At 37.6% G+C, this 12252-nt stretch overlaps 2 long non-coding RNA genes across 2 annotated transcripts; both read left to right on the top strand.

The window, feature by feature from the left end:
• The first annotated feature begins 5946 nt into the window (after positions 1-5946).
• On the top strand, positions 5947-7549 carry LOC309640971. Its single transcript, XR_014252470.1, has 2 exons — positions 5947-6395; positions 7414-7549. It is a non-coding gene; the product is annotated as an uncharacterized lncRNA (long non-coding RNA).
• A 1049-nt stretch (positions 7550-8598) lies between these two features.
• LOC309641251 lies at positions 8599-11988 on the top strand. Its single transcript, XR_014252581.1, has 2 exons — positions 8599-10018; positions 10343-11988. It is a non-coding gene; the product is annotated as an uncharacterized lncRNA (long non-coding RNA).
• Positions 11989-12252: the final 264 nt, after the last annotated feature.

The raw sequence follows: 12252 nt of genomic DNA, 5'->3' as shown, positions 1-12252 counted from the left end.
AAACTTTGCAGGTCAGAAGAGAGTGGTGCAATATACTCAAGTTGATGAAAGGAAAAAACCTACAAGCAAAAACACTCCACCCAACAAATTTATCATTCAGATTTGAAGGAGAGATTATGAGTTTTACAGACAAACAAAAGCTAAAAAAAAGCTCAGCACCACTAAACGAGCTTTACAAAGAAATGTTAAAGGAACTCCTTGAAGTGGGAAAGAAAAGGCCACAACTAGAAATATGAAAATTATGAAAGGCAATATCTCACAAGTAAAGGCAAACATATAATAAACATAGTGATCAATCACTTAGAAAGTTAGAAGGAAAGTTAAAAGACAAATGTGGTAAAATCATCTATATCCACAATAAATAAAGGATACACAAAACAAAAAGATGTAAAATATGATGTTAAAAAAATTAAATGTTGGGGGAGGAGTAAAGATGTAGGGTGGTTAGAATGCATTCATACTAGAGGGTATTACACTAAATGAAATAATCAGACAAATACCGTATGATCTTACTTATACGTGGAATCTAAAAAACAAAACAAAATGAAAACAGACTCATAGGTACAGAGAACAAACAGGGTAGAGGGGTTGGGGGAAGTGTGAAATAGGTAAAGGGGATTAAGCCACGGGCATGTAATATACAGCGTAAGGAATATGGGGAATAATACTGTAATAACCTTGTATGGGGACAAATGGGTACTAGGCTTATTGTGGTGATCCTTTCGTAACGTATGCAAATGTCACATTGCTATGTAGTACACCTGAATCTAGCATAATATTGTATTGATACATCAAGTATATTTCAATGAAAAGTAAATAAAACAACCATTTATCAATTACTCTTAATTGCCAGCCTCTGCGGCTATATTAATTTTTCCCATTCTGTATGGTGTATCATCTCACAGGAAAGATTATAATTGTGTTTCTTCTCCTGATGATACCAATAAAATGCACAGTAAATTACCACAACTCTTCCCTTCCAGAAAGGTGTAGTGTGTTCACCAGAAACCTTATCACATACTACATTCTTTATTATTTTCTTAAATAATTGAATTAGGAAATATCAATATTTAATATACTATGTTGAATTTAACATGTCATAAAAATCATGATGTGTAGCCCCAAACTGAAAACAACACTGAAACACATACTACCCCCTTTCCACAATGATTAAGAAAAAATAATTTCTATCTGGACATATATAAACACTAGCTACCAGCATGATACTAAAACCATCCTAAGGGAATATTTTTTCTCCAGGTTAAAATGTATTTGAGAAAACTGGAACACCACTTAATTAAAAAACAATTCTTAGCTAGCTCTAGGCTCTAAGTTAAATGCAAAATAAAATTTTAGTCACTTATATATTATTGAAGATTTATCTCATGCTGATTTTATTTTAACAGAAATAATCCCCATAAAGAATGAAGATACAGGGCTTCCCTGGTGGCGCAGTGGTTAGGAATCCACCTGCCAGTGCAGGGGACATGGGTTCATGCCCCCGTCCGGGAAGATCCCACATGCCGCAGAGCGGCTAGGCCCGTGAGCCACAACTACTGAGCCTGCGCGTCTGGAGCCTGTGCTCCGCAACGGGAGAGGCCACGACAGTGAGAGGCCCGCGCACCACAATGAAGAGTGGCCCCCGCTCGCCACAACTAGAGAAAGCCCTTGCACAGAAATGAAGACCCAGCACAGCCCAAAATAAATAAATAAATAAATAAAATTTTTTAAAAAAGAATGAAGATACAGCCAAAAGGAACTTTAAGGAGATTTCAAAAATAGCTTGGTAACAGGAAAGAAAAATATTTATGTGTAAACATCCTTTGAACGTTTCTGCATAATCAAAATTCTCTTCAGTAGGAAAAGTTATGCCCCAATAGTAACTGAACTAACTGTTAAATATTATTTTTCCAAATGCAAAAGAAATATGGATGCATTAGTTCTCAATCATAGAAATGGACTTAGCTCTTTTATTTTTATTCATTTATTTATATTCATCTCTCTTTACCTCATTCTACAATGTTGAGGCAAGTGATGAAATGCTGGATATAATTATAGAACATTAAGGTATTTTAGGTTCTATATTTGTGAATATTCATGTTTATTAAACAAAATTAATCTAGTAATCTTGAGTACATCAAAGTTTAAATTAAATTCAAAGTATGTTCTAAATCTTAGAACATAAGGGGTAAAGACCAGGGTCTTGGGTTCTAGTTCTTAGGTTAGAGACCTTTATCCAGCCAGAAGATAGCACTAACTCTTAACATATATACTTCTTAGTCAATTTACGGAAAAGACTTAATTTGATTTTAAAACTTCATAATTAGGTTAGATATGTCTTTTTTTTATAGTAACATGTTTTATTTGATTTTAGTTTTTAACATCTTTATTGGTGTATAACTGCTTTACAATGGTGTGTTAGTTTCTGCTGTATCACAAAGTGAATCAGCTATACATATACATATATCCCCATATCCCCTCCCTCTTGCATCTCCTTCCCACCTACCCTATCCCACCCCTCTAGGTGGTCACAAAGCACCAGCTGATCTCCCTGTGCTCTGTAGCTGCTTCCAACAAGCTACCTATTTTACATTTGGTGGTGTAATATGTCTATGCCACTCTCTCACTTCATCCCAGCTTACCCTTCCCCTTCCCCATGTCCTCAAGTCCATTCTCTACGTCTGTGTCTTTATTCCTGTCCTGCCCCTAGGTTCATCAGAACCTTTTTTTTTTCCTTTTTAGATTCCATATATATGTATTGGCATACAGTATTTGTTTTTCTCTTTCTGACATATTTCACTCTGCATGACAGCCTCTAGGTCCATCCACCTCACTACAAATAACTCAATTTCCTTTCTTTTTATGGCTGAGTAATATTCCATTGTATATATGTGCCACATCTTCTTTATCCATTCATCTGTTGATGGACACTTAGGTTGCATCCAAGTCCTGGCTACTGTAAATAGTGCTGCAATGAACACTGTGGTACATGACTCTTTTTGAATTATGGTTTTCTCTGGGTATATGCCCAGTACTGGGATTGCTGGGTCATATGGTAGTTCTATATTTAGTTTCTTAAGAAACCTCCACACTATTCTCCATAGTGGCTGTATCAATTTACATACCCACCAACAGTGCAAGAGGGTTCCCTTTTCTCCACATCCTCTCCACCACTTATTGTTTGTAGATTTTTTGATGATGGCCATTCTGACTTGTGCGAGGTGATAGCTCATTGTAGTTTTCATTTGCATTTCTCTAATGATTAGTGATGTTGAGCATCCTTTCATGTGTTTGTTGGCAATCTGTATGTCTTTTTGGAGAAATTTCTATCTAGGTCCTCTGCCCATTTTTGGATTCGGTTGTTTGTTGTTTTAATATTGAGCTGTATGAGCTGCTTGTATATTTTGGAGATTAATCCTTTGTCAGTTGCTTCATTTGCAAATATTTTCTCCCATTATGAGGGTTGTCTTTTCATCTTCTTTATGGTTTTCTTTGCTATGCAAAAGCTTTTAAGTTTCATTAGGTCCCATTTGTTTATTTTTGTTTTTATTTCCATTTCTCTAGGAGGTGGGTCAAAAAGGATCTTGCTGTGATTTATGTCATAGAGTGTTCTGCCTATGTTTTCCTCTAAGAGTTTGATAGTGTCTGGCCTTACATTTAGGTCTTTAATCCATTTTGAGTTTATTTTTGTGTATGGTGTTAGGGAGTGTTTTAATTTCATTCTTTTACGTTTAGCTGTCCAGTTTTCCCAGCACCACTTATTGAAGAGACTGTCTTTTCTCCATTGTATATTCTTTCCTCCTTTGTCATAGATTAGTTGAACATAGGTGTATGCGTTTATCTTGGGGCTTTCTATCCTGTTCCATTGATCTATATTTCTGTTTTTGTGCCAGTACCATATTGTCTTGATCACTGTAGCTTTTTGTATAGTCTGAAGTCGGGAGCCTGATTCCTCCAGCTCCTTTTTTCTTTCTCAAGATTGCTTTGACTATTCGGGGTTTTTTGTGTTTCCATACAAATTGTGAAATATTTTGTTCTAGTTCTGTGGAAAATGCCATTGGTAGTTTGATAGGGATTGTATTGAATCTGTAGAATGCTTTCGATAGTATGGTTATTTTCACAATGTTGATTCTTCCAAACCAAGAACATGGTATATCTCTCCACCTGTTTGCATCATCTTTAATTTCTTTCATCAGTGCCTTACAGTTTTCTGCATACAGGTGTTTTGTCTCCTTAGGTAGGTTTATTCCTAGGTATTTTATTCTTTTTGTTGCAGTGGTAAATGGGAGTGTTTCCTTAATTTCTCTTTCAGATTTTTCATTGTTAGTGTATAGGAATGCAAGAGATTTCTGTGTATTAACTTTGTATCCTGCGACCTTAGCAAATTCATTGATTAGCTCTAGTAGTTTTCTGGTAGCATCTTTAGGATTCTCTATATGTAGTATCATGTCATCTGCAAACAGTGACAATTTTATTTCTTCTTTTCTGATTTGGATTCCTTTTATTTCTTTTTCTTCTCTGATTGCTGTGACTAAAACTTCCAAAACTATGTTGAATAATAGTGGTGAGAGTGGGCAACCTTGTCTTGTTCCTGATCTTAGTGGAAATGGTTTCAGTCTTTCACCACTGAGGACGATGTTGGCTGTGGGTTTGTCATATATGACCTTTATTATGTTTAAGTAAGTTCCCACTATGCCCACTTTCTGGAGGGTTTTTATCATAAATGGGTGTTGAATTTTGTCAAAAGATTTTTCTGCATCTATTGACATGATCATGTGGTTTTTATCCTTCAGTTTTTTAATATGGTGTATCACACTGATTGATTTGAGTACATTGAAGAATCCATGAATTACTGGAATAAACCCCACTTGACCATGGTGTATAATCCTTTTAATGTGCTGTTGGATTCTGTTTGCTAGTAATTTGTTGAGTATTTTTGCATCCATGCTCATCAGTGAAATTGGCCCATAGTTTTGTTTGTGGCATCTTTGTCTAGTTTTGGTATCAGGGTGATGGTGGTCTCGTAGAGTGAGTTTCAGAGTGTTCCTCCCTCTGCTGTATTTTGGAAGACTTTGAGAAGGATAGGTGTTAGCTCTTCTCTAAATGTTTGATAGAATCTGCCTGTGAAGCCATCTGGTCCTGGGCTTTTGTTTGTTGGAAGATTTTAAATCACAGTTTCAAATTCAGTGCTTGTGATTGGTTTGTTTATATTTTCTATTTCTTCCTGGTTCAGTCTTGGAAAGTTATGCTTTTCTAAGAATTTGTCCATTTCTTCCAGGTTGTCCATTTTATCAGCATATAGTTGCTTGTAGTAATAGCTCATGATCCTTTGTATTTCTGAAGTGTCAGTTGTTACTTCTCCTTTTTCATTTCTAATTCTATTGATTTGAGTCTTCTCCTTTTTTTTCTTCATGAGTCTGGCTAATGGTTTATCAATTTTCTTTTTATCTTCTCAAAGAAGCGGCTTTTAGTTTTACTGATCTTTGCTATTGTTCCCTTCATTTATTTTTCATTTATTTCTGATCTGATCTTTATGATTTCTTTCCTTCTGCTAACTTTGTGGGGCTTTTTGTTCTTTCTCTAATTGCTTTAGGTGTAAGTTTAGGTTGTTTATTTGAGATGTTTGTTGTTTTCTGAGGTAGGATTGTATTGCTATAAACTTCCCTCTTAGAACTGTTTCTGCTGCATTGCATAGGTTTTGGGCTGTCGTGTTTTCATTGTCATTTGTCTGTAGCCATTTTTTGATTTCCTCTTTGATTTCTTCAGTGATCTCCTGGCTTTTTACTAGTGTATTGTTTAGCCTCTGTGTGTTTGTATTTTTTACAGATTTTTTCGTGTAGTTGATAGGTATTCTCATAGTGTTGTGGTTGGAAAAGATACTTGATAAAATTTCAATTTTCTTAAATTTACCAAGGCTTGATTTGTGACCCAAGAGAATCCTGGAGAATGTTCCATGAACACTTGAGAAGAAATTGTAATCTGCTGTCTTTGGATGGAATGTCCTATAAATATCAATTAAGTCCATCTTGTTTAATGTATCATTTAAAGCTTGTGTTTCCTTACTTATTTTCATTTTGGATGATCTCCCCATTGGTGAAATTGGGGTGTTAAAGTCCCCTACTACTATTGTGTTACTGTCGATTTCCCCTTTTATGGCTGTTAGCATTTGTCTTAGGTATTGAAGTGCTCCTGTGTTGTGTGCATAAATATTTACAATTGTTACATCTTCTTCTTGGATTGATCCCTTGCTCATTATGTAGTGTCCTTCTTTGTCTCTTGTAATAGTCTTTATTTTAAAGTCTATTTTTTCTGATCTTAGAATTGCTACCTCAGTTTTCTTTTGATTTCCATCTGCATGGAATATCATTTTCCATCCCCTCACTTTCAGTCTGTATGTGTCCCTAGGTCTGAAGTGGCTTTGTTGTACATAGCATATATACTGGTCTTGTTTTTGTATCCATTCAGCCAGTCTAGGTCTTTTGGTTGGAGCCTTTAATCCATTTACTTTTAAGGTAGTTATCGATATGTATGTTCCTATTATCATTTTCTTAAGTGTTTTGGGTTTGTTACTGTAGGTCTTTTCCTTCTCTTGTGTTTCCTGCCTAGAGAAGTTCTTTTAGCATTTGTTGTAAAGCTGGTTTGGTGGTGCTGAATTCTATTAGCTTTTGCTTGTCTGTAAAGGTTTTGATTTCTCCGTAGAATCTGAATGAGATCCTTGCTGGGTAAAGTAATCCTGGTTTTAGTTTTTCCCTTTCATCACTTTATTTTTTTTTTTCATCACTTTAAATATGTCCTGCCACTCCCTTCTGGCTTGCAGAATTTCTGCTGAAAGATCAGCTGTTAACCTTATGGGGATTCCCTTGTATGTTATCTGTTGTTTGTCCCTTGTTGCCTTTAATATTTACTATCATTACTCTGAGTCCTTTTTCTGGTAGACTGCCTATTTCCTCTTCATTTGTTTCATCTGGTGGGTTTTTACCTTGCTCTTTCATCTGCTGTGTATTTCTCTGTCTTCTCATTTTGCTTAACTTACTGTGTTTGGGGTCTCCTTCTTGCAGGGTGCAGGTTCGTAGTTCCCGTTGTTTTTGGTGTCTGCCAGTGGGTAAGTTTTGTTCAGTGGGTTGTGTAGGCTTCCTGGTGGAGGGGACTGGTGCCTGTGTTCTGGTGGATGAGGCTGGATCTTTTCTTTCTGGTGGGCAGGACCATGTCTGGTGGTGTGTTTTGGGGTGTCTGTGAACTTATTATGATTTTAGTCAGCCTCTCTGCTAATGGGTGTGGTTGTGTTCCTGTCTTGCTAGTAGTTTGACATATGGTGTCCAGCACTGTAGCTTGCTGGTTGTTGAGTGGAGCTGGGTCTTAGCATTGAGATGAAGATCTCTGGGAGAACCATTTGATATTACGTGGGGCCGAGAGGTCTCTGGTGGACCAATGTCCTGAACTCAGCTCTCCCACCACAGTGGCTCAGGCCTGACACCCAGCCAGGGCACCAAGACCCTCTCAGCCACATGGCTCAGAAGAAGAGGGAGAAAAGAAAAAAAAAAGAAAGAAAGAGAAAAATAAAATAAAATAAATAATGTTATTAAAATAAAAAATAAAATAATATTAAAATTAAAAATATAAAAGTAATTTAAAAAAAAGAAAACAGCAACCAAACCAATAAACAAATCCACCAATTATAACAAGTGCTGAAAACTGTACTAAAAATAACGGACCCACAGAACCCTAGGACAAATGGTAAAAGCAAACCTATACAGACAAATCACCCAAAGTCGCATACACATCCACACTCACAAAAAGAGAAAAAGGAAAAATACATATATATTTTTTTTTAAAGAAAGGAAGAGAGCAACCAAATGAATAAACAAATCTACCAATTATAATAAGCTCCAAATACTAAACTAAGATAAACATAAAACTAGAAACAAATTAGGTGCAGAAAACAAACTCCAAGTCTACAGTTCCTCCCAAAGTCCACCGCCTCAGTTTTGGGATGATTCGTTGTCTATTCAGGTATTCCACAGATGCAGCGTACATCAAGTTGATTGTAAAGTTTTAATCAGCTGCTCCTGAGGCTGCATGGAAAAATTTCCCTTTCCCTTCTTTGTTCGCACATCTCCTGGGGTTCAGCTTTGGATTTGGCCCCGCCTTTGCATATAGGTCACTCTCTGGTGTCTGTTCTTCACCCAGACAGGAGGGGGTTAAAGGAGCAGCTGATTCGGGGGCTCTGGCTCACTCAGGCTGGGGGGCAAGAGGGGTACAGAATGCGGGGCGAGCCTGCGGCAGCAGAAGCCACAGCCTGAGGTGCGCCGTGTATTCTCCCGGGGAAGTTGTCTGTGGATGTTTAGATATGTCTTTGTTGATTCTTACTGTATAAATTACTCTCACCTATCATTGTATAGATGTACTGTGTTATACTTGGTGCTTCGTCGGAATCTAGCAGAGTTTTTATCATCTAAGCTTATCAATGTGAATTTGATTATAGAGATGAGGGAAAGACAATACACCTACAGGACACTGTCTGTCTTTACTGTAGCAGTTATTTAGTTAATGGTAGTGGAAAAACCTCCAACCTCCAACCTCCTTAATTAATTTATTAATTTAAAATATCTGGCAATTTGAACACTCGAGAGAGAACCAGAATCCTAATTTAACCTCATTTTGTGTTCATACAAAGACTAAAATGCTAAAAATTAATCACAAATTTTTGTATCCATTATTCATATCCAGTTAGTGTTCTGCTGTTGTGCCCAGAGGAAAGTGATTAATGCACGTGGAGCACCAAAGTCAAATTTATGTTGGATACAACACAATGTACCTCCGTATTTCCATCTACTTCCATGGCATGAATTCTTAATGTCCTCATAACATTAACTTTATATTCAATCACAATTTTGAAATTATTAATGCCTATCCCATGTTAAGATATAGAACCAAGAGGGGCTATAGAACAACAACGACAACAAAAAGCCCAGTTATATCTCAAATACTATGTGAAAAAAATGATTACACATTAGTTGAAAGATTTCCTGGTACATATTAGCTTTTTCCTGTATCAGCAGCCTGGCCTGTGGGCGGGGGGCGGTGGGGGGGGGAACCAAACACTGTCACTTCCACTTCTCATCTTCCTCTATTTTCAAATAACCTTACCATAACACAGCTTTAGCTCATTAATGATAGATATCCATCACTTTTAAAATGATCTACACTTCATTGCATTTGATTGCAATGTGAATTTATACAGAATAAGTCCTATATTTTTCAATGACTTCCCAAATATAATTGAATACTTGATATCACTGAAAAACTTCACTGTAGGAACTTTTGGCCTGAAGGAGGTTCAAGGGGACAGTAAAATCACGGCCATCAGCATGGCTGGCATGGAGCACTGACTACCCTTAGCTTTGGCTACGCAGGTCAGAGCCCCTGGGCCTTGCACCCCTCACAGTGAGAGCCACAGCCCCTGACCCTGACCACTCAGCAGCAGTTCTGAGGGGACTGCTCAGAAGCCTGAGATAGAGGCCATTTCCTCAGTCAGAAAACCCAGAGCCCACTCAAATCTCCCTCAATAGACTCAGGCAGGCTGGTAATCAAATATACAACCCTTAAATCCCAAACTGTGAAATCCAGAAAGTTCAAAAGCCCAGAAGCTTTTTTGACAGCAAAACTGAACTGACCTGAATCATTTGGCTGCAAAACCTGACCTGAATTGTATGAGGCTATTTATAGACTTCATTTATTCCACCGTAGGTGAATATTCATGTTTCTCTGCCAGCATATGAATCTGTTTGATAACAGGGAGCCCTAGACCTTACTGTGACTGTTTATATAACACATGATATTTGCACTGTATTGCCTTCTAAATACTGATATTCAAAACACATGTGGCACCAAGGGATTTGGATAAGGGATCAGAAAATAACATCTTGTGAAATTACATGGGCATGAATTTAAAACTTGGATCTGCTGCTAATCACTAATTATGTGACTTGGGATAAATTACTTAACTTCCTTGAACCTGGTTCTTCATTTTTTTTTTTTTTTATAAGTTTTATTTATTTATTTATTTATTTATTTTATGGCTGTGCTGGGTCTTCGTTTCTGTGCGAGGGCTTTCTCTAGTTGCAGCAAGCGGGGGCCACTCCTCATCGCGGTGCGCGGGCCTCTCACCATCGCGGCCCCTCTTGCTGCGGAGCACAGGCTCCAGACGCGCAGGCTCAGTAATTGTGGCTCACGGGCCCAGCCGCTCCGCGGCATGTGGGATCCTCCCAGACCAGGGCTCGAACCCGCGTCCCCTGCATTAGCAGGCAGACTCCCAACCACTGCGCCACCAGGGAAGCCCCAGGTTCTTCATTTATAAGAATGGAGAAATCAACTGTGCTACAGAAGCGTTGATGGCACTTGCCTACCTAGGGAATCACTTTTTCAACATTATTTTTCCCTAACTCAACTATACTTCAATAAAACAAATTTTTTTAAATGTGAAAAAAACTTTATTTTTCCCTAAAAATTCACTCCTCTCTGTCTGCTCCTGCCCTCACCAAATAGCAGAACTTGATGGCTTTCCCTCCTTTACGGGGTTAAATGTTGCTCGTGTCCTAATCCTTTTGTCTAAAGGAGCTAAACTGCAACATCATACTTTTCTATGAACTATAATAATCTGGGTTCTGGGTTTTCAAAGACAAGAACCGTGCCTTTTCTTTGCTGGAAGCACCTGCACATGGTGGCCAGAGAGGGGAGGTAGTAAAGGAAGACCATAGACTCAGACTTCAGTCAAGACTCACATATTAAAAATAGATGTCAGAGAATGAGGAGGCAGGTGTGTACATACTAGAGGCTCAGGACCAACTCAACCCAATTCTTTAATGCATTCAAATTACAAACTTTCCCCCTCCGGTTGTCTTGATGTCAACTGGGGAACAGGGGCTGTGTGACACCCAGGGACAGGGAGAAATCCTAATGCTATTGAACAGGAGAGAAAAAGACTAGTCACAGGTTGGCAAATATCAAGGTTTCCATAATTGTCCACGAAGATACTGAACATCTCTAAAAGTCCAGAGTTTTTGTCCAGAGGAATCACACATTATGGGTCTTTTGGGCTTATGAGATTTTTTAACCAACCCTGTGAGTTACGAAGATTGATTTCTCCATCACACACTAATAAGATGTCTGATAAACCCTTCTCAGATGTTAAATGTGAAATGTTCGGAAGTGAAAAGCACAGCATAAAATCAGAATCTGGGTATTTGAAGAGGCCTTATAGATTAATCTAATTTCCGCATCATTTTACAGATGAAAAACTGAAGTCCAGAGAAGCTTAGTAACTTGATTAAATTTCACAGCTGGTAAAAGGCAGAGCCAGAAAAACTCAAATCCTTGCATCCGTTAAGAAAATGATAAATAAATGACAATCTATATCTCCATTGGAAGATATTTGTATTAAAATTAAGTATCCTTGGGCATGCAGTAGTATTGCTGTAGAAGATCATGGGAGATAGATGCTGTAGACTTAGCAGGAGCTCTACCACTAACTTAGGCAAAGCAAAACAGAATCAAAGGCCCTTCCAGTTGCGAGATGTTAGGATGCTATGGTTTTCTTCAAGTAACATGAAAGAAATGTAACCTCCAAAGATAAGAACCAGAAAGGACATTTGATCCTTCAATGGGTTTAAACCCAATGGGTTTAAATATTAAATTCAATATTAATTAAAAGAAATTTTGGTCTGATTAATCAGAATCTAAATTTGAACACATGACCAAATATATTTTTAAGTTACAGAAGATGATATTTTCTCTGTTTGGAAACTATTAGGAGTTATCATTTGATGCGTACAACAAGTCTCAACTACTTATGTCTGTTCAAAAGAAACCCCGCTGAGCTTCTTTGTCAATGATTTCTAATCAGCGGAGCCTTCGATATTCTCAGCATAAATCGGTAAAGAGAGCAATGAAATGGCGTCACCGTTTGTTGCAACACTTGACATTTAATATGAGTGTATAAGATGCAGCCCCCTTGCGAGGGGAGAGGAAAAGTTATTAAGAAAATAGACTCAAAAATACTTGTGAAATCCTACCTTCTTGCTTTTACTTTATTTTTTAAAAACATTCAGCTCACCCTGTTTGGGGAACCCCCTGCTCTTTGTTCTTGTTTATGTCAATTTGATTCTTTCTTTTCCCCCCGCAGACTTGTTCTTCCTCTTGTTAAATTGACACGCTATAAATTATTATCAATATTATGAAAGTCCCTGGGTTCGC

Source organism: Balaenoptera physalus (assembly GCF_965194825.1).
Source record: "Balaenoptera physalus genome assembly, chromosome: 13".
In the NCBI taxonomy this organism is placed as follows: domain Eukaryota; kingdom Metazoa; phylum Chordata; class Mammalia; order Artiodactyla; family Balaenopteridae; genus Balaenoptera; species Balaenoptera physalus.
Note: the sequence above shows the minus strand (reverse complement) of the source record. Positions and strands in the feature narration are given on the sequence as shown.